Source organism: Callithrix jacchus, chromosome 9 (genome assembly GCF_049354715.1).
Source record: "Callithrix jacchus isolate 240 chromosome 9, calJac240_pri, whole genome shotgun sequence".
NCBI classification, from domain to species: Eukaryota; Metazoa; Chordata; class Mammalia; order Primates; family Cebidae; genus Callithrix; species Callithrix jacchus.
The window spans coordinates 44079027-44100943 of NC_133510.1; positions in this window are offsets into that span (position 1 = coordinate 44079027).

Consider the following 21917-nt stretch of genomic DNA (forward strand, 5'->3'; position numbering starts at 1 on the left):
ACTAGGTTCTTGACAGGCATGCCAAGTACAGTTGTACAGCCTATGAACAAAGGAAGCTAGTGGAAGAGGTGAGAAGGGACTAGCATCCCACCTGGGCTCAGATCACTGAGCAGTATTTACCTTGCAGAAGTTTTGTTTCTAGTTTTCACAAGGCCCCTGTAGGTTACCTCAGGACTGGATGTTCTAAGGATTTAAGAGACAACCCATTTGTAAAGCACTTAATAAGCAGCAATCAATGGTAGCTGCTATTGTATTCTGTCACTTACTGAAAACCTACACTGCAAATAGAAGTCAGGACCCAGCCCTGTGTGATAGAGACGGCCACAACGGGAAGGGCAGGTCTCTCACAAAGTCTGCTTCCCCAGGGATTCTAAAGGACATAAGGGCAGGAACCTGTCTTACTCACCTCTGATGTTCCGGGCAGTTAGCCGACAGTAAACTTTTGTTTAATGATTGAGTAAATAGAAGGATCCTCTTCCTTCTTGTTTTTGAAAAAGTAACAATAATAAAAGCATCTTTGAAAATATTTGCTTGGATGTGTTTTGAGCACCTTATTCTCCTATGTTGGTTTTCAGTTCGCCAGTTCTCAGACTGAGTTTTCTGTCCGTTTTGAGGACACTTAGAGGGTAAATTTAGGTCTCTGTTCAGAGTATGTCACTTCATTGTCTTATATTTAGAAAGAGAATTCTCAAAAAACGAAACCAAGCATAACAACTCAATAGATTCTCCAAGCTTTTTTTTTTTTTTTTTTTTTGGTGTGTTTGCCATGTAATCAAACTTTCAGTCCCACAGAAGTGGAACTAAACCACCCATTATGTTATATTGATCAAATTTAAGTCTGATTTCTTTAGAGTCTTTCTGCTGACGCTTGTTGTCTCTTCCTTTCATTTAGATTACTAAATGAGTCTGGCTCTTTAAATTATGCTCACTGAACTCTGTCAATAGCCCAGAACAGCAATCAGGACTGGGAGAAATCGTCTGCCGAGATAAGTGGTAGAAGAGCCCTCTCCTGGTTCCACCCAGACTCCTCCTCATCTTCCAATGTGCAGTGGAGACTCAAACCACACCGAGACCCAGTTAGCAGTATAGGGAGATTCCAGAATGGTCTTCTTTAGTGATAAGCAGGGGATGCATCTGAGGTATCATGGAAACCATCTTTCCCCTAAACAAAACCTGCAGTGGAATCTGGCAAAATAATCTTTTCAGTTTAACAAATATAATTTTTCTATAGTTGCCTCTGAGTTAAGCAACTAGCTCTAAAATATGATATGATGCAATAAAATGCAATATGCCTTGCTAATGTGGGTCATTTATTCTGTTTGTGTCCTAACCCTGCTCCATTGCTGGGTTGAATTCCTCACTTTCTCCTAGTTCACCAGTGACTGGGCTCATGAACTTGTCAGAATTAAACTTTACGTGTTGTGCTGCTGGCTTCTTTTTTTTTTTTAACAAAAACTATTTTTTTTAAATTTTAACTTTGATTTTAGATTCATGGGGTACATGTGCAGGCTTGTTACATTGATCTATTACATGATGCTGAGGTTTGGCCTATGATTGACCCCTTCACCCTGGTAGTGAGGATAGCACCCAACAGATAGTTTTCCAGCCATCGCCCCCTCCCTTCCTCCCCATTCTTGGAGTCCCCAGTGTCTGTTGTTCTTATGTTTGTATCCATGTGTACCCAATATTAAGCTCTCACTTATAAGTAAGAATATGGAGTATTTGTTTTTCTGTTACTGCATTAATTCTCTTAGAATAATGGCCTCCAGCTGCATCCTTGTTGCTGCAAAGGACAAGATTTTGTTCTTTTTGTGGATATTCCACAGCGTGTAAGCACCACATTTTCTTTATCTAATTCACCATGGATGGGCACCTAGGCCGATTTCATGTCTGCTATTATGAATAGGGCTGTGATGGACAAACAAGTGCATGTGTCTTTTTGGTAGAACTATTTATTTTCCTTTGGATATATAACCAGTAATTAAATTATTGGGTTGAATGGTAGCTCTGTTTTAACTTCTTTGAAAAATCTCCAAACTGCTTTCCACAGTGGCTGAACTAATTTATTAATACATTCCTACCAGCAATGTGTAAGTGTTCCTTCTTCTCTGAAGCTTTGTCAGCATCCATTACTTTTTTACTTTCGTGAGATGGTATTTATTGTGGTTTTGATTTCTTTAATAATTAGTGATGATGAGCATTTTTTAATGTTTGTTGGCTAACTGTATGTCGTCTTTTGAGAAGTGTCTGTTCATGTCCTTTACTCATTTTTTAATGGAGTTATTTGGTTTTTTGCTTTTTGCTATGTTTAAGCTCCTTATAGATTCTGGATATTAGACCTTTGTTGGATGCATAGTTTGTGAAAATTTTCTCCTATTTCTGTAGGGTGTCTGTTTACTCTGTTTATAGTTTCTCTTGTTGGGCAGAAGCTCCTTAGTTTAATTAGGTCCCACTTGTCAATTTTTGGTTTTGTAATTGCTTTTGAGGTCTTAGCCATAAATTCTTTGCTAAGGCTGATGTCCAGAATGGTATTTCCTAGATTTTTTCCTAGGATTTTTATAGTTTGAAGTCTTACATTTAAATATTTGATCAGTCTTGAGTTAATTTTTATATATGGTGACAGGTAGGGATCTAGTTTTATTTTTCTGCATATGACTAGCCAGTTAGCCCAGCATCATTTATTGAAAAGGGAGTCCTTTCCCCATTGCCTATTTTTGTCAGCTCTGTCAAAGATCAAATGGTTATAGGTGTATGATTTTGTTTCTGGGTTGTCTATTCTGTTCATTGGTCTGTGTGTCTGTTTTTGTACCAGTGCCATGCTGTTTTGATTACTGTAGCCTTATGGAATAATTTGAAGTCAGGTAATGTGATGCCTCTGGCTTTGTTCTTTTTGCTTAGGATTGCTTTGGCCATTCAGGGTCTTTTTTGGTTCCATGTGAATTTTAGGATAGTTTTTTTAATTCTTTGAAAAAATGACATTGGTAGTTTGATAGGAATAGTGTTAAATCTGTACATTGATTTGGGCAATATAGCCATTTTAACCATACTAATTCTTACAATTCATGAGCCTGGAATGTTTTTCCATTTGTTTGTGTCATCTCTGATTTCTTTCCGCAATATTTTGTAGTTCTCCTTATAGAGATCTTTCACCTCCTTAGTTAGAGCTATATGCCTAGGTATTTTTTTGTAGCTATTGTAAATGGGATTGCACTTTTCATTTGGCTTGAATGTTATTAGTGTATAAAAATGCTACTCATTTTTGTACATTGATTTTGTGTCCAGAAACTTTACTGAAGTTCTTTATCCATTCCAGGATCCTTTTGGCAGAGTCTTCAGGGTTTTTTAGGTACAGAATCATACTGTTGGGGAAGTGAGACAGTTTGACTTCTTTTCCTTTTTGGATGCCTTTTATTTCTTTCTCTTGCTTGATTGCTCTGGCTAGGACTTCCAGTACTATGTTGAATAGGAGTGGTGAGAGTGGGCATTTTTGTCTTGTTCCAGTTCTTAGGAGGAATGCTTCCGGCTTTTGCTCACTCAGAATTATGTTGGCTGTAGGTCTGTCATGGATGGCTCTTATTATTTTGAGGTATGTTCCTTCTATTGTGCTGCTTGTTTTAAACAGTATTGAGAATACCAGTCCCTGTAACTGTAACAGGAAAATTTCCCACAGAATGGCAGCCTCAGTGAGCATAAGAAGGGGCCTTTGTTCTTCCTCAGAACAACTAATCCCTCTTGTAAACAGGCCTGCCATCCAACTCCAGAGACTTCTAAAGAGTTCTGTCCTTGGAACTTACTTTAGTTCCTCTGAGCATGTTTCATTGCAACAGTGGGCCAGGTCTTCCGCTGGTTTTAACTGCCAGTTTTGAGGCTGCTTTCAGGACAGCTGCTTTTAAGTTAATCTTTATATTCACCAACTTTGATGGAAAACAAACAGTATTATGCTGTTGCTTCTGTATGAACACAGGATTTCTTAGGATTAACTCTATTCAAGCCCAAGTAGCAAACTTTTGGGCAAATATTTAAGTGAGTACATCACTGTAAATGCAGTTTATATATTTTTTCTCATTAAATGTATTATATTCACTTTACAGGATTTCTCTACAGGAAAATGTTGGAAGAAAGTTTAAAATTACATTCTGCACAATCATTATATCTTGGAATGCTATATTAGAAAATCACAAAATATTTGAAGAGAGGGATACAAATCCTCAGATATGATTTTCCATTTTTGATTCTCATAAAATAATGCCAGGTGCTCTGTTCCTGATCTATGGTGAAGTTCTGGGTTCCTTTAATTTCAAAATCCTTCCCAATGCCAATCAGGTCATCTTTCTGGGATACTCCCCAGGCTTCCCAATTAACTTCACAAATCCCACTTCATAGATTACCCAAAATAACAGAAAGAGGCCTTGTAAGGGAATGGTTAAGAGCATGAGCCTGATGCAGTATTAGCTGTCCCCCTTACTACCTATATGACAATGAGCAAGTTGCTTAAACACTGTGTGCCTAATTATCCCATTGTAACATGGGAATAGAAACAATACGTACCTCAGAGAGTTATTAGGATTAAATGAGTTAATATTTCTAAAGTTGTTAGAATAGTACCTGGCAGGAATTACTACATAAATGTTACTAAATTAAATTTTACCTAAGTCTAATCCTGACTTGCTTTTTCTCTCCAAAATCAGAAGTATTTATATCCCAGAAATTTAGTGGAAAAAATTTGTTAATCATTTTTAATGCCTTTTATATAAATAACATATGTAATAAGTATCTTCAGGCTGGGTGTGGTGGCTCACGCCTGTAATCCCAACACTTTGAAAGGCTGAGATGGGCAGATCACTTGAGGCCAGGAGTTTGAGACCAGTCTGGCCAACATGGTGAAAACCTGTCTCTACTCAAAATACAAAAGTTAGCCGGACATGGTGGCATGCACCTGTAGTCCCAGCTACTAGGGAGGCTGAGGCAGGAGAATCACTTGAACCCGAGATATGGAGGTTGCAGTGAGCCAAAAGTACGCCACTTCACTCCAGCCTGGGTGACAGAATGAGATACCATTTTCAAAATAAATAAATAAATTAATTAAATAATAGTAAGTATTTTCATTATAGATTGTAAACAATCTAGACATCCAAAAATAAACAAATTGTTAAAATATCAAGATATTTAATTTTAAAAAGTAAAATATAAATTTATTTTCAGGATGTGTTTAAGTGGAAAAGCAAGTTACACAAAATAATGTACATTATGATTCGATTTTTAATGAAACAATATGTATTATAGAAGAAGGAAAAAGAAAAGTCTAAACAGATAGATACGAGAATGCTCCCAGTGCTATTTTGGGTGATGAAATGATGAGAGGTTTTTTTTTTTTTTTTTTCTTTAATTCTTCTTTTTTCAAAAAATCTAGATCTTATAAATTGTCTCAAAGAACATTTGTGATTTATAAATAAAAATAAATTGAGAATTTCAATAAAAGTATAGATTTATGATTGTGGAAACTTATTTTCCCTCCATGGAAATCTCTAAGAAAACTGAAGAAATATATTGAATTCCTCTAATTTAATATAATCACAATTTTCATGAACCTCAAAGTTATCAAGGAAGAGCTATTCTAACCCATTGCCTTAGATATCATAAGATATAAAAGATATTTTAAACAAGTTTGCATTTATCAGCTTATATATCTTAATATTTTTTTCTCATTTTTATCTTACATTAGCTGTGGATAAGTAGTTTAATGTTGGTTTGTATTATACAACCTGACTCTCAAAACAACTCATTACATTAAGTTTGAGAACTGAGGTTGATATTCTACAGATAAAATAATTTTTAATTATGTTTTTTCAATCTAACAAGTAACACAAATAAAAAGTTTCAAGGGATTATTTGTGAGGGAAGATAAATATCTATTTAAATTTGATAAATTTTCCAGGAGATAGAGAGAAGTTATATAATAATACTATCTTAACATTACTGTTACTAGGAAGATTTTATTAGGTCACTTCTGATTTTTGCACTTCTTCAAGTGTGACTTTGTTTATCCTCAAACGGAGTTGTTGGTTTCTTCCAATTCCTCCTTCTTTTTGCTTTTTTTTTAACCATGTTGAAGATTATCCTTCCTCTCTCATACTAAGATTTATAAACCTAAAAGCCAAAATACAGTATACCAGGAAACTAATAAATTGATGATTTGAAATGTACAGATTTGAGGGATGTGAATTGATTTTTGTTCCCCCACAGTATTAAAAAACCCATTTCTGCCTCTTGTTGAATCAACTGTTAACCCTCTAACTCACACATTTTTTTTAAGTATTAGAAATACCTGTTTTAACCTTGCTAAGTCTGTGTAATCATCTTTTCTAGCTATCTTGCTTCTTTTGTCCCTAAGAGGAATTCCTACTGGATTAAATAACTTTCTGCCTTGCTTTCCTTAAATCTATTCTCAGCGTTAGAAAAAAAGGTTCTGAGAAGAAGATGACCCAGTTTTCTAGAGTGAATAAAACTTTTTTTCACCACAGTGGAAATCTTACAGTATTTTTTTCAAAGTTGTGAGATGGTAGGGAAAGGGTGTATTTTTCTTCTTATTAGAAGTATTGAATAATAGATAAATAACATGTCAAAAATCTTACTTAGAAAATCTACCAGCCAAAAATCTATAAAGACAGCCCAGAAAACTACAAGGAGGTTTAAAAAAAAAAGTGAGGCAAAGCCTCTTTCTCTTGTAATTTAGCTTCTCTAAATATTGAAAAACTCAATGTGGCTTTCCATTTCAAATCTTACACCATAAAGACATTGGATTAACCAGTGATACTAGGTTAATAAAATATTTTACTCAAGAAAACAGCTCTCTTATACCATATAAAAAGGGAGAAATATTGAAATAGAACTCAGAATAGAAAGTACTAAACTCTTTTATTCTATGTAAAAAAATTACCAGATTATTTTTTCTGGAACATTGGTAGTTTTTCATATTATTTCTCATATGCTGTTCTCCTTAAATTCATTGCCTTTTTATCTTCTGCTAAATCCACAAAAAAATTTTAAAGATATTCTCTTACAGTACCTAAAAAGTTAACTAAATTTTTTCTACTGTCTCCATCCAGGAATCCATTCCAATTATTTACATTTAAATTTCTTAATTCATCCATTTGTTTATTGATTCACAAATACTTATGGCATGCCTACAACGCTTCAGTGACTGGGTTAGGCTCTCGAGATGCCATGCATGGTGAGCATGAATAGGCACAGCTCATGCTCTTATCGAGCTGATAGACAAATGAGTTATTCCGGTATGAATCAAATGATCACACTAGTGGAGGCAGAATTATGAACTGAGGTTTAAGTTATGAAAAAAAGAACGTTGTCCCAAAGAGTGGACCCTTACTTAGAGTAGGGGACAGGGAGAACTTCCCTGGGAAACAAAACAAGGCATCAAGAACCAAAATGAGGCTGAGTTTAAGATTTAATCTCCTTTCATAAGAATATTGCGGGAAGCCAACCAGACTATTAATTCTAAAGGTGAGCAGCACAAAATTTCATCTGAACCCATTTTCTGACCAAAAATGTTTCTTCTTATCTCATAGGAAATACTTAGTACATCTCATTAAAGCATTATATAGAGTAGGTTTTTGCTTCCTGGCTGTCCTATATATTTAAGTAAGGAAAAGAGTGGAAAAAACCTCGCCATTTTTTTGCCATTTTGTTTCTCTGTCAACTAAACTATGTTTCTGAAATATTTTCTATATAAAAAAATGTTTCATGGATTCTTTTTGTTTTTAATTTTTAATTGCATTTTAGGTTTTGGGGTACATGTGCAGAACATGCAAGACAGTTGCATAGGTATACATATGGCAGTGTGTTTTGCTTCCTTTCTCCCCTTCACCCACATTTGGAATTTCTCCCCAGGCTATCCCTCCCCAGCTCCCCAACCCCCCGAAGGCCCTCCCTTTTCCCCCCAATAGACCCCAGTGTTTAGTACTACCCTCCCTGTGTCCATGTGTTCTCATTTTTCATCACCCACCTATGAGTGAGAATATGTGGTATTTCATTTTCTGTTCTTGTGTCAGTTTGCTGAGAATGATGTTCTCCAGATTCATCCATGTCCCTACAAATGACACAAACTCATCATTTCTGATTGCTGCATAATATTCCATGGTGAATATGTGCTACATTTTCCCAATCCAGTCTATCATCAATGGGCATTTGGGTTGGTTCCAGGTCTTTGCTATTGTAAACAGTGCTGCAATGAACATTCGTGTGCATGTGTCCTTATAGTAGAACGATTTATAGTCCTTTGGATATATACCCAGTAATGGGATTGCTGGGTCAAATGGAATTTCTATTTCTAAGGCCTTCAGGATTCACCACAATGTCTTCCACAATGGTTGAACTAATTTACACTCCCACCAACAGTGTAAAAGTGTTCCTATTTCTCCACATCCTCTCCAGCATCTGTTGTCTCCAGATTTTTTAATGATCGCCATTCTAACTGGCGTGAGATGGTATCTCAATGTGGTTTTGATTTGCATCTCTCTGATGACCAGTGACGATGAGCATTTTTTCATACGATTGTTGGCCTCATATATGTCTTCTTTTGTAAAGTGTCTGTTCATATCCTTTGCCCATTTTGAATGGGCTTGTTTGTTTTTTTCCTGTAAATCTGTTTGAGTTCTTTGTAAATTCTGGATATCAGCCCTTTGTCAGATGGGTAACCTGCAAAAATATTTTCCCATTCTGTTGGTTGCCGATTCACTCTAGTGACTGTTTCTTTTGCCGTGCAGAAGCTGTGGAGTTTCATTAGGTCCCATTTGTCTATTTTGGCTTTTGTTGCCAATGCTTTTGGTGTTTTGTTCATGAAGTCCTTGCCTACTCCTATGTCCTGGATGGTTTTGCCTAGATTTTCTTCTAGGGTTTTTATGGTGCCAGGTCTTATGTTTAAGTCTTTAATCCATCTGGAGTTAATTTTAGTGTAAGGTGTCAGGAAGGGGTCCAGTTTCTGCTTTCTGCACATGGCTAGCCAGTTTTCCCAACACCATTTGTTAAACATGGAATCCTTGCCCCATTGCTTGTTTTTGTCAGGTTTATCAAAGATTGTATAGTTGTATGTATGTTGTGTTGCCTCCGATGCCTCTGTTCTGTTCCATTGGTCTATATCTCTGTTTTGGTAGCAGTACCATGCTGTTTTGATTACTGTAGCCTTGTAGTATAGTTTGAAATCTGGTAGTGTGATGCCCCCTGCTGTGTTCTTTTTGTTTAGAATTGACTTGGCTATGTGGGCTCTCTTTTGGTTCCATCTGAAGTTCATGGTGGTTTTTTCCAGTTCTTGAAGAAAGTCAGTGGTAGCTTGATGGGAATAGCGTTGATTCTGTAAATTACTTTGGGCAGTATAGCCATTTTCACGATATTGGTTCTTCCTAACCATGAACATAGAATGTTTCTCCATCTGTTTGTGTCCTCTCTGATTTCGTTGAGCAGTGGTTTGTAGTTTTCCTTGAAAAGGTCCCTTACGTTCCTTGTGAGTTGTATTCCTAGGTATTTTATTCTTTTTGTAGCAATTGAGAATGGCAGTTTGTTCTTGATTTGGCTTTCTTTAAGTCTGTTATTGGTGTAGACGAAGGCTTGTGATTTTTGCACATTGATTTTATATCCTGAGACTTTGCTGAAGTTGCTTTCAGGAGTTTTTGGGCTGAGGCAATGATGGTCTTCTAGGTATACTATCATGTCGTCTGCAAATAGAGACAATTTGGCTTCCACCTTTCCTATTTGAATACCCTTTATTTATTTTTCTTGCCTGATTGCTCTGGCTAGAACTTCCAGTACTATATTAAATAGGAGTGGTGAGAGAGGGCATCCTTGTCTAGTGCCAGATTTCAAAGGGAATGCTTCCAGTTTTTGCCCATTCAGTATGATATTGGCTGTTGGTTTGTCATAAATAGCTTTTATTACTTTGAGATACGTTCCATCGATACCGAGTTTATTGAGGGTTTTTAGCATAAAGGGCTGTTGAATTTTGTCAAATGCCTTCTCTGTGTCAACTGAGATAATCATGTGGTTTTTGTTTTTGCTTCTGTTTATGTGGTGAATTACATTTATAGACTTGCATATGTTGAACCAGCCTTGCATCCCCAGGATGAATCCTACTTGATCATAATGGATAAGTTTTTTGATTTGCTGTTGCAATCAGCTTGCCAATATTTTATTGAAGATTTTTGCATCTATGTTCATCATGGATATTGGCCTGAAGTTTTCTCTTCTTGTTGGGTCTTTGCTGGGTTTTGGTATCAGGATGATGTTGGTCTCATAAAATGATTTGGGAGAGATTCCCTCTTTTTGGATTATTTGGAATAGTTTTAGAAGGAATGGTACCAGCCCCTCTTTGTGTGTCTGGTAGAATTTGGCTGTGAACCCATCTGGACCTGGGCTTTTTTTGTGTGGTAGGCTCTTAATTGCTGCCTCGACTTCTGACCTTGTTATTGGTCTATTCATAGTTTCAGCTTCCTCCTGGTTTAGGCTTGGGAGGACACAGGAGTCCAGGAATTTATCCATTTCTTCCAGGTTTACTAGTTGATGTGCATAGAGTTGTTTGTAATATTCTCTGATGATGGTTTGAATTTCTGTGGGATCTGTGGTGATTTCCCCTTTATCATTTTTTATTGCATCTATTTGGTTGTTCTCACTTTTCTTTTTAATCAATCTGGCTAGTGGTCTGTCTATTTTGTTGATCTTTTCAAAAAACCAGCTCTTGGATTTATTGATTTTTTGAAGGGTTTTTCGTGTCTCGATCTCCTTCAGTTCAGCTCTGATCTTAGTTATTTCTTGTCTTCTGCTGGGTTTTGGGTTTTTTTGATCTTGCTCCTCTAGCTCTTTCAATTTTGATGATAGGGTGTCAATTTTGGATCTCTGCATTCTCCTCATATGGGCACTTATTGCTATATATTTTCCTCTAGAGACTGCTTTAAATGTGTCCCAGAGATTCTGGCATGTTGTGTCTTCGTTTGGTTTCAAAGAACTTCTTTATTTCTGCCTTCATTTCATTGTTTATCCAGTCAACATTCAAGAGCCAGTTGTTCAGTTTCCATGAAGCTCTGTGGTTCTGGGTTGGTTTCTGAATTCTGAGTTCTAACTTGATTGCACTATTGTCTGACAGACTGTTAGTTATGATTTCCGTTGTTTTGCGTTTGCTGAGGAGTGCTTTACTTCCAATTATGTGGTCAATTTTAGAGTAGGTGTGATGTGGTGCTGAGAAGAGTGTATATTCTGTGGATTTGGGGTGGAGAGTTCTGTAAATGTCTATCCGTTTTGCTTGTTCCAGGTCTGACTTCAAGCCCTGGATATCCTTGTTGATTTTCTGTCTGGTTGATCTGTCTAATATTGACAGTGGAGTGTTAAAGTCTCCCACTATTATTGTGTGGGAGTCTAAGTCTCTTTGTAAGTCATTAAGAACTTGCCTTATGTATCTGGGTGCTCCTGTATTGGGTCCATATATGTTTAGGATCGTTAGCTCTTCTTGTTGTATCGATCCTTTTACCATTATGTAATGTCCTTTTTTGTCTCTTTTGATATTTGTTGCTTTAAATTCTATTTTATCAGAGATGAGAATTGCAACTCCTGCTTTTTTTTGCTCTCCATTTGCTTGGTAAATCTTCCTCCATCCCTTTATTTTGAACCTTTGTGTATCCTTGCATGTGAGATGGGTTTCCTGGATACAGCACACTGATGGGTTTTGGTTTTTTATCCAATTTGCCATTCTGTGTCTTTTGATTGGTGCATTTAGTCCATTTACGTTTAGGGGTAATATTGTTATGTGTGAATTTGATACTGCCATATGCTAGCTGGCTGTTTTGCTTGTTAGTTGATGTAGATTCTTCATTATGTTGATGCTCTTTAGCATTTAGTGTGATTTTGGAATGGCTGGTACTGGTTGTTCCTTTCTATGTGTAGTGCCTCTTTCAGGAGCTCTTGTAAAGCAGGCCTGGTGGTGACAAAATCTCTGAGTACTTGCTTGTTCGCAAAGGATTTTATTTTTCCTTCATTTCTGAAGCTCAGTTTGGCTGGATATGAAATTCTGGGTTGAAAGTTCTTTTCTTTAAGGATGTTGAATATCGGCCCCCACTCTCTTCTGGCTTGTAGAGTTTCTGCCGAGAGATCTGCTGTGAGTCTGATGGGCTTCCCTTTGTGGGTGACCCGACCTTTCTCTCTGGCTGCCCTTAGTATTTTCTCCTTTATTTCAGCCCTGGTGAATCTGACAATTATGTGCCTTGGGGTTGCTCTTTTGCGGAATATCTTTGTGGTGTTCTCTGTATTTCCTGCATTTGAGTGTTGGCCTGTCTTGCTAGGTGGGGGAAAATTTTCCTGGATAATATCCTGAAGAGTATTTTCCAGCTTGGATTCAGTCTCTTTGTCACATTCTGGTAAACCTATCAAACGTAGGTTAGGTCTCTTCACATAGTTCCACATTTCTTGGAGACTTTGTTCATTCCTTTTTGTGCTTTTTTCTCTAATCTTGGTTTCTCATTTTATTTTATTGAGTTGATCTTTGACTTCTGATATTCTTTCTTCTGCTTGGTCAATTCGGCTATTGAAAGTTGTGCATGCTTCACGAAGTTCTCGTATTGTGTTTTTCAGCTCCTTCAATTCATTCATATTCCTCTCTAAGTTATCCATTCTTTTTATCATTTCCTCGAATCTTTTTTCAAATCTTTTTTCAAGGTCCTTAGTTTCTTTGCATTGATTTAAAACATGTTCTTTTAGCTCACAAAAGTTTCTCATTATCCACCTTCTGAAGTCTAATTCCATCATTTAGTCACAGTCGTTCTCCGTCCAGCTTTGTTCCCTTGCTGGTGAAGAGTTTTGGTCCTTTATAGGACACAAGGTGTTTTGGTTTTGGGTGTTTTCCTCCTTTTTGTGCTAGTTTCTTCCCATCTTTGTGGATTTATTCACCTGTCATCTGAGTAGTTGCTGACTTTTCGATTGGGTCTCTGAGTGGACACCCAGATTGTTGATGATGAAGTATTTCTGTTACTTGGTTTTCCTTCTACCAGTCTAGCCCCTCCACTGTACAACTGCTGAGGTCCACTCCAGGCCCTGCTTGTCTGGGGTGCACCTACAGCAGCTGTGGAACAGTGAGGGATGCTGCCAGTTTCTTTTTCTGCTATCTTTGTCCTAGAATAATGCCTGCCAAATGTCAGTCTTCTGGATATAGAGGGGTCAGGGAGCTGCTTGAGGAGACAGTCTGTACTTTATAGGAGCTCAAGTGCTGAGCTGTGAGCTCTGTTGTTTATTCGGGGCTGTTAGGCTGCTACGTTTAATTCTGCTGCAGCAGAACTCATAAAAAACCCCTTTTTCTTCTCAGATGCTCTGTCTCGGGGGGTTGGACCTTTCTTTATGAGTGTCCATTGTGCTGTCCTGCCCAGCTAAGAGGCAGTCTAGTCACTATTTGCCTGCCAAGGCTCCCTCTTGCTGGTGTGAGGTCCCCCCTGTTGCTGCAGGCTCTGTCTTGCTGCTGTGGTCTCCGCCCTGCTGCCACAGGCTACGCCCTGTGGTGGAGTCTCTGTTGTGGTGGGTTGCCTCAGCAATGGCAGGCTTCATCAGCAATGGGAGTGTACCTCAGTAGGGGCGGATTGCCTCGGTAATGGCGAACGCCCCTCCCCCACCGAGCTGCACCGTCCTGGGTTCAGCTGTGCCTGCAGTGAAACTCTCCACCCAGAGCATTTGGAATTGTCGTTTTGTTTGTCCCACTGTGCTGGCCCAAACGCTGTTTCCCTGGAACCTCCTGGCCTGGCTCACTGTCCAAGTCCCGTTCAATCAGATGGATATGCCAATCTATCCTCTCAAGTCTCAGATTGCCGATTCAACAGGGCACCTGGACCCGTGTGCTTTGTGTGGAGTGCTGTGGAGCGCTGCTGTGCTGCAGCACCAGCCGCCAGCTGCACCGGCCGCTGGCTGCACCAGCCAAAACCGTTGCGCTGGCACCCGTGTCTCTTTTATACCTGGGAATTTCCCTGTTCTGTGGGCAACAAAGATCCATCTGGAAATGTGGCCCTGACTCACCCGCTGTGTGTTCACCAAGAGCTTCAATCCTGGGTTGTTCTCACTGCGCCATCTTGAGTCAGTCTCGTTGTTTCATGGATTCTTATTTGCAAATCCATTCCACAATATTGCTGTTACATATTCTAGTTTATTCTTTTTACCCTCTTTGGAAATCTGTAGCTATATATCATATTACTACTCACTTACGTTTCATTAAATGGAACACATCAGATAATTTTATTTCTACTTGTTGCTTTATTACTGTTTTAAATTATTGTGAAGAAGATACTTTTATTTTGATTTATTTTTTGAGACATGGTCTCACTTTGTCACCCAGGCTGGAGTGCAGTGGTGTAATCTCAGCTCACTACAGCCTCTACCTCCCAGGTTCAGGTCATCCTCCCACCTCACCCTCCAGAGTAGCTGGGTCCACAGGCACACACCATCATGCCGGGCTAATTTTTTTTGCATTTTTTGTAGAGGCAGAATCTTGCCATGTTGCCATGTTGCTCAGTCTGGTCTTGAACTCCTAAGCTCAAGCAATCTGTTTGACATGGCCTCCCAGGGTGTTGGGACTACAGATGTGAGCCACATGCCCAGCCATACAATATTTTTATATCAGACTTTCTCTAAAACTCCAATATATTTGATACCTTTTTATCTGGTTGCATTTATCTGTTGTTTTTTATTTATTTTGAAACTGGCTATCACTCTGTAACTAAGGTTGGAGTGCAGTGGCAAAAATCATAGCTCACTGCAGCCTTGAACTTCTGGGCTCATGCAATCCTCCCACCTCAGCCTCCCAAATAGCTGGAACTACAGGTGCACCCACCATGCCCAGCTAATGTTTAAACTTTTTGTATAGATGGGGTCTTGTTTTGTCCCTAAGGCTGGTCTTGAACTTTTGGTCTCAAGCAATCCTCCAGCCTTGGCCTCCCAAAGTGATGAGATTATAGGCATTAGCCACTGTGCCCAGCCTGCTTTTTATTTTTTTAAATTTATTCTTATTACAAAACAAATATATGTACTATAGAGAAAATAAGATTTTCAGCAGTAAAATACAATAAAAACTTAACAATCCTGAACCAGAGATAACCACCATTAATATTTTGTTGTATACCTACATATAACTATATTTTTATATAATTCACAGTGTTTTCTCAGGATTTTCATGAGGTAGTTGAGTAAGCAAAAAATGACAGAACTTTTTTCTTGACTATAATTAATGATCTATTTCTGGATTTTCTTTTTTTTTGAGACAGAGCCATGCTCTGTGGCCCAGGCTGGAGTGCAGTGGCACACAACCTTGGCTCATTGCAACCTCCACCTCCCGGGTTCAAGCATTTCTTTTGCCTCAGCCTCCCCAGTAGCTGGGATTACAGACGTATGCTACCATGCCTGGCTAATTTTTATATTTTTAGTAGAGATGAGATTTTGCCATGTTTGCCAGGCTAGTCTTGAACTCCTGATCTCAAGTGATCTGCTGGCCTCAGCCTCCCAAAGTGCTAGGATTACAGGCATGAGCCACTGCCTCCAGCCTATATCTGGATTATTATTTGATCTAAATTTTTGTCAAATATCAGATTCTGTAAACCTTGAGTAGCTATTGTATGGCTATAACAAAAATGGCATGATTCTTTTCTAAATCTATCACATAAATAATATTGCTACCAGGTTAAAAAAAAAAAGAAGTTTATCTCATTTCAGTTATTTTACTCCAATTTTTTATCTTTCTTTTACATTCTACTAGTCTTTTTCCCTTATCTTATAAATTTCATATTTTTTTTTTAAATTTTTTATTGGATTATAGGTTTTGGGGTACATGAGCAGAGCATGCAAGACAGTTGCGTAGGTACACACATGGCAGTGTGCTTTGCTTTTCTTCTCCCCTTCACCCAGATTTGGCATTTCTCCCCAGGCTATCCCTCCCCACCTCCCCCTCCCACTGGCCTTCCCCTTTTCCCCCCAATAGACCCCAGTGTTTAGTACTCCCCTTTCTGTGTCCATGTGTTCTCATTTTTCATCACCCACCTATGAGTGAGAATATGCAGTGTTTCATTTTCTGTTCTTGTGTCAGTTTGCTGAGGATGATGTTTTCCAGATTCATCCATGTCCCCACAAACGACACGAACTCATCATTTCTGATTGCTGCATAATATTCCATGGTGTATATGTGCCACATTTTTCCAATCCAGTCTATTATCAATGGGCATTTGGGTTGATTCCAGGTCTTTGCTATTGTAAACAGTGCTGCAATGAACATTCGTGTACATGTGTCCTTATAGTAGAACGATTTATAGTCTTTTGGATATATACCCAGTAATGGGATTGCTGGGTCAAATGGAATTTCTATTTCTAAGGCCTTGAGGAATCGCCACACTGTCTTCCACAATGGTTGAACTAATTTACACTCCCACCAACAGTGTAAAAGTGTTCCTTTTTCTCCACATCCTCTCCAGCATCTGTTGTCTCCAGATTTTTTAATGATCGCCATTCTAACTGGAGTGAGATGGTATCTCAATGTGGTTTTGATTTGCATCTCTCTGATGACCAGTGACGATGAGCATTTTTTCATATCATTGTTGGCCTCATATTTGTCTTCTTTCGTAAAGTATCTGTTCATATCCTTTGCCCATTTTGAATGGGCTTGTTTGTTTTTTTCCTGTAAATCTTCTTGAGTTGTTTGTAAATTCTGGATATCAGCCCTTTGTCAGATGGGTAGACTGCGAAAATTTTTTCCCATTCTGTTGGTTGCCGATCCACTCTAGTGACTGTTTCTTTTGCCATGCAGAAGCTGTGGAGTTTGATTAGGTCCCATTTGTCTATTTTGGCTTTTGTTGCCAATGCTCTTGGTGTTTTGTTCATGAAGTCCTTGCCTACTCCTATGTCCTGGATAGTTTTGCCTAGATTTCCTTCTAGGGTTTTTATGGTGCCAGGTCTTATGTTTAAGTCTTTAATCCATCTGGAGTTAATTTTAGTGTAAGGTGTCAGGAAGGGGTCCAGTTTCTGCTTTCTGCACATGGCTAGCCAGTTTTCCCAACACCATTTGTTAAACATGGAATCCTTGCCCCATTGCTTGTTTTTGTCAGGTTTATCAAAGATTGTATAGTTGTATGTATGTTGTGTTGCCTCCGGTGCCTCTGTTTTGTTCCATTGGTCTATATCTCTGTTTTGGTACCAGTACCATGCTGTTTTGATTACTGTAGCCTTGTAGTATAGTTTGAAATCCGGTAGTGTGATGCCCCCGCTGTGTTCTTTTTGCTTAGAATTGACTTGGCGATGCGGGCTCTCTTTTGGTTCCATGTGAAGTTCATGGTGGTTTTTTCCAGTTCTGTGAAGAAAGTCAATGGTAGCTTGATGGGGATAGCGTTGATTCTGTAAATTACTTTGGGCAGTATAGCCATTTTCACGATATTAATTCTTCCTAACCATGAACATGGAATGTTTCTCCATCTGTTTGTGTCCTCTCTGATTTCGTTGAGCAGTGGTTTGTAGTTCTCCTTGAAGAGGTCCCTTACGTTCCTTGTGAGTTGTATTCCAAGGTATTTTATTCTTTTTGTAGCAATTGCGAATGGCAGTTCGCTCTTGATTTGGCTTTCTTTAAGTCTGTTATTGGTGTAGACGAATGCTTGTGATTTTTGCACATTGATTTTATATCCTGAGACTTTGCTGAAGTTGTTTATCAGTTTCAGGAGTTTTTGGGCTGAGGTGATGGGGTCTTCTAGGTATACTATCATGTCGTCTGCAAATAGAGACAATTTGGCTTCCACCTTTCCTATTTGAATACCCTTTATTTCTTTTTCTTGCCTGATTGCTCTGGCTAGAACTTCCAGTACTATATTGAATAGGAGTGGTGAGAGAGGGCATCCTTGTCTAGTACCAGATTTCAAAGGGAATGCTTCCAGTTTTTGCCCATTCAGTATGATATTGGCTGTTGGTTTGTCATAAATAGCTTTTATTACTTTGAGATACGTTCCATCGATACCGAGTTTATTGAGGGTTTTTAGCATAAAGGGCTGTTGAATTTTGTCAAATGCCTTCTCTGCGTCAATTGAGATAATCATGTGGTTTTTGTTTTTGGTTCTGTTTATGTGGTGAATTACGTTGATAGACTTGCATATGTTGAACCAGCTTTGCATCCCCGGGATGAATCCTACTTGATCATGATGAATAAGTTTTTTGATTTGCTGTTGCAATCGGCTTGCCAATATTTTATTGAAGATCTTTGCATCTATGTTCATCATGGATATTGGCCTGGAGTTTTCTTTTCTCGTTGGGTCTCTGCCGGGTGTTGGTATCAGGATGATGTTGGTCTCATAAAATGATTTGGGAAGGATTCCCTCTTTTTGGATTGTTTGAAATAGTTTTAGAAGGAATGGTACCAGCTCCTCCTTGTGTGTCTGGTAGAATTCGGCTGTGAACCCGTCTGGACCTGGGCTTTTTTTGTGTGGTAGGCTCTTAATTGCTGCCTCAACTTCTGACCTTGTTATTGGTCTATTCATAGTTTCGGCTTCCTCCTGGTTTAGGCTTGGGAGGACACAGGAGTCCAGGAATTTATCCATTTCTTCCAGGTTTACTAGTTTATGTGCATAGAGTTGTTTGTAATATTCTCTGATGATGGTTTGAATTTCTGTGGAATCTGTGGTGATTTCCCCTTTATCATTTTTTATTGTATCTATTTGGTTGTTCTCTCTTTTCTTTTTAATCAATCTGGCTAGTGGTCTGTCTATTTTGTTGATCTTTTCAAAAAACCAGCTCTTAAATTTATTGATTTTTTGAAGGGTTTTTCGTGTCTCAATCTCCTTCAGCTCAGCTCTGATCTTAGTAATTTCTTGTCTTCTGCTGGGTTTTGAGTTTTTTTGATCTTGCTCCTCTAGCTCTTTCAATTTTGACGATAGGGTGTCAATTTTGGATCTCTCCATTCTCCTCATATGGGCACTTATTGCTATATACTTTCCTCTAGAGACTGCTTTAAATGTGTCCCAGAGGTTCTGGCACGTTGTGTCTTCGTTGTCATTGGTTTCGAAGAACTTCTTTATTTCTGCCTTCGTTTCGTTGTTTACCTAGTCAACATTCAAGAGCCAGTTGTTCAGTTTCCATGAAGCTGTGCGGTTCTGGGTCGGTTTCTGAATTCTGAGTTCTAACTTGATTGCACTATGGTCTGAGAGGCTGTTTGTTATGATTTCTGTTGTTTTGCATTTGTCGAGCAGTGCTTTACTTCCAATTATGTGGTCAATTTTAGAGTAGGTGTGATGTGGTGCTGAGAAGAATGTGTATTCTGTGGATTTGGGGTGGAGAGTTCTGTAAATGTCCACCAGGTTTGCTTGCTCCAGGTCTGAGTTCAAGCCCTGGGTATCCTTGTTGATTTTCTGTCTGGTTGATCTGTCTAGTATTGACAGTGGAGTGTTAAAGTCTCCCACTATTATTGTGTGGGAGTCTAAGTCCTTCTGTAAGTCATTAAGAACTTGCCTTATGTATCTGGGTGCTTCTGTGTTGGGTCCATATATGTTTAGGATCGTTAGCTCTTCTTGTTGTATCGATCCTTTTACCATTATGTAATGGCCTTCTTTGTCTCTTTTGATCTTTGTTGCTTTAAAGTCTATTTTATCAGAGATGAGAATTGCAACTCCTGCTTTTTTTTGCTTTCCATTAGCTTGGTAAATCTTCCTCCATCCCTTTATTTTGAGCCTTTGTGTATCCTTGCATGTGAGATGGATTTCCTGGATACAGCACACTGATGGGTTTTGGATTTTTATCCAATTTGCCAGTCTGTGTCTTTTGATTGGTGCATTTAGTCCATTTACATTTAGGGTTAATATTGTTATATGTGAATTTGATACTGCCATTTTGATGCTAAGTGGCTGTTTTGCCTGTTAGTTGTTGTAGATTCTTCATTATGTTGAAGCTCTTTAGCATTCAGTGTGATTTTGGAATGGCTGGTACTGATTGATCCTTTCTATGTGTAGTGCCTCTTTTAGGAGCTCTTGTAAAGCAGGCCTGGTGGTGACAAAATCTCTGAGTACTTGCTTGTTCGCAAAGGATTTTATTTTTCCTTCACTTCTGAAGCTCAGTTTGGCTGGATATGAAATTCTGGGTTGAAAGTTCTTTTCTTTAAGAATGTTGAATATTGGCCCCCACTCTCTTCTGGCTTGTAGTGTTTCTGCCGAGAGATCTGCTGTGAGTCTGATGGGCTTCCCTTTGTGGGTGACCCGACCTTTCTCTCTGGCTGCCCTTAGTATTCTCTCCTTTATTTCAACCCTGTTGAATCTGACAATTATGTGCCTTGGGGTTGCTCTTTTGCGGAATATCTTTGTGGTGTTCTCTGTATTTCCTGCAATTGAGTGTTGGCTTGTCTTGCTAGGTGGGGGAAATTTTCCTGGATGATGTCCTGAAGAGTATTTTCCAGCTGGGATTCATTCTCTTCGTCCCCTTCTGGTACACCTATCAAACGTAGGTTAGGTCTTTTCACATAGTACCACATTTCTTGGAGACTTTGTTCATTCCTTTTTGCGCTTTTTTCTCTGATCTTGGTTTCTCGTTTTATTTCATTGAGTTGGTCTTCGACTTCAGATATTCTTTCTTCTGCTTGGTCAATTCGGCTATTGAAACTTGCGTTTGCTTCGCGAAGTTCTCGTATTGTGTTTTTCAGCTCCTTTAATTCATTCATATTCCTCTCTAAGGTATCCATTCTTGTTATCATTTCCTTGAATCTTTTTTCAAATCTTTTTTCAAGGTTCTTAGTTTCTTTGCATTGATTTAATACATGATCTTTTAGCTCACAAAAGTTTCTCATTATCCATCTTCTGAAGTCTAATTCCGTCATTTCGTCACAGTCATTCTCCGTCCAGCTTTGTTCCCTTGCTGGTGAGGAGTTTTGGTCCTTTCTAGGAGGCGATGTGTTCTGGTTTCGGGTGTTTTCCTCCTTTTTGCGCTGGTTTCTTCCCATCTTTGTGGATTTGTCCGTTGGTCGTCTGTGTAGTTGCTGACTTTTCGTTTGGGTCTCTGAGTGGACACCCAGAATGTTGATGATGAAGTATTTCTGTTGCTTGGTTTTCCTTCTACCAGTCTAGCCCCTTTGCTGTACGACTGTTGAGGTCTGCTCCAGACCCTGCTTGTCTGGGGTGCACCTCTAGTAGCCGTCGCACAGCGAGGGATGCTACCAGTTTCTTTTTCTGCTCTCTTTGTCCCAGGATGATGCCTGCCTAATGACAGTCTTTTGGATATAGTGGGGTCAGGGAGCTGCTTGAGGAGACAGTTTGTACTTTATAGGGGTTTAATTGCTGAGCTGTGCACTCTGTTGTTCATTCAGGGCTGTTAGGCTGCTATGTTTGATTCTGCTGCAACACAGCTCATTAAACAACCCTTTTTTTTTTTTCTCAAATGCTCTGTGTTGAGTGGTTTGGGCTTTATTTTTGGATGTCTGATCAGGTGTCCTGCCCAGCTCGAAGGCAGACTAGCCACTGTTTGGCTGCCGAGGCTCCGCCCTGCTGTTGTGTGATTCGCTCTGTTCCTGCCGGCTCTGCTGTGGTCTCCGCCACGCCCTGCGGTGGAGTCTCTTCGTTGTAGCGTGTTGCCTCAGCAATGGCAGGCTGCGTCAGCAGTGGGCGTGTATCTCAGTAGGGACGGGTTGCCTCGGCAACGGCTGGCTGCGTCAGCAGTGGGCGTGTATCTCAGTTGGGGCGGGTTGCCTTGGCAACGGCTGGCTGCGTCAGCAGTGGGCGTGTATATCAGTTGGGGCAGGTTGCCTCCATAGTGGTGGACGCCCCTCCCCCACAGAGCGTCTCGGATCGTCTGCCCGGGATAGTTTGAAATCGCGGTTTTGTTCGTCCCACTGGGTATCCCAAACGATCTGTCCCTGCAATCCCCTGGGCTGGGCTACTGTGCAA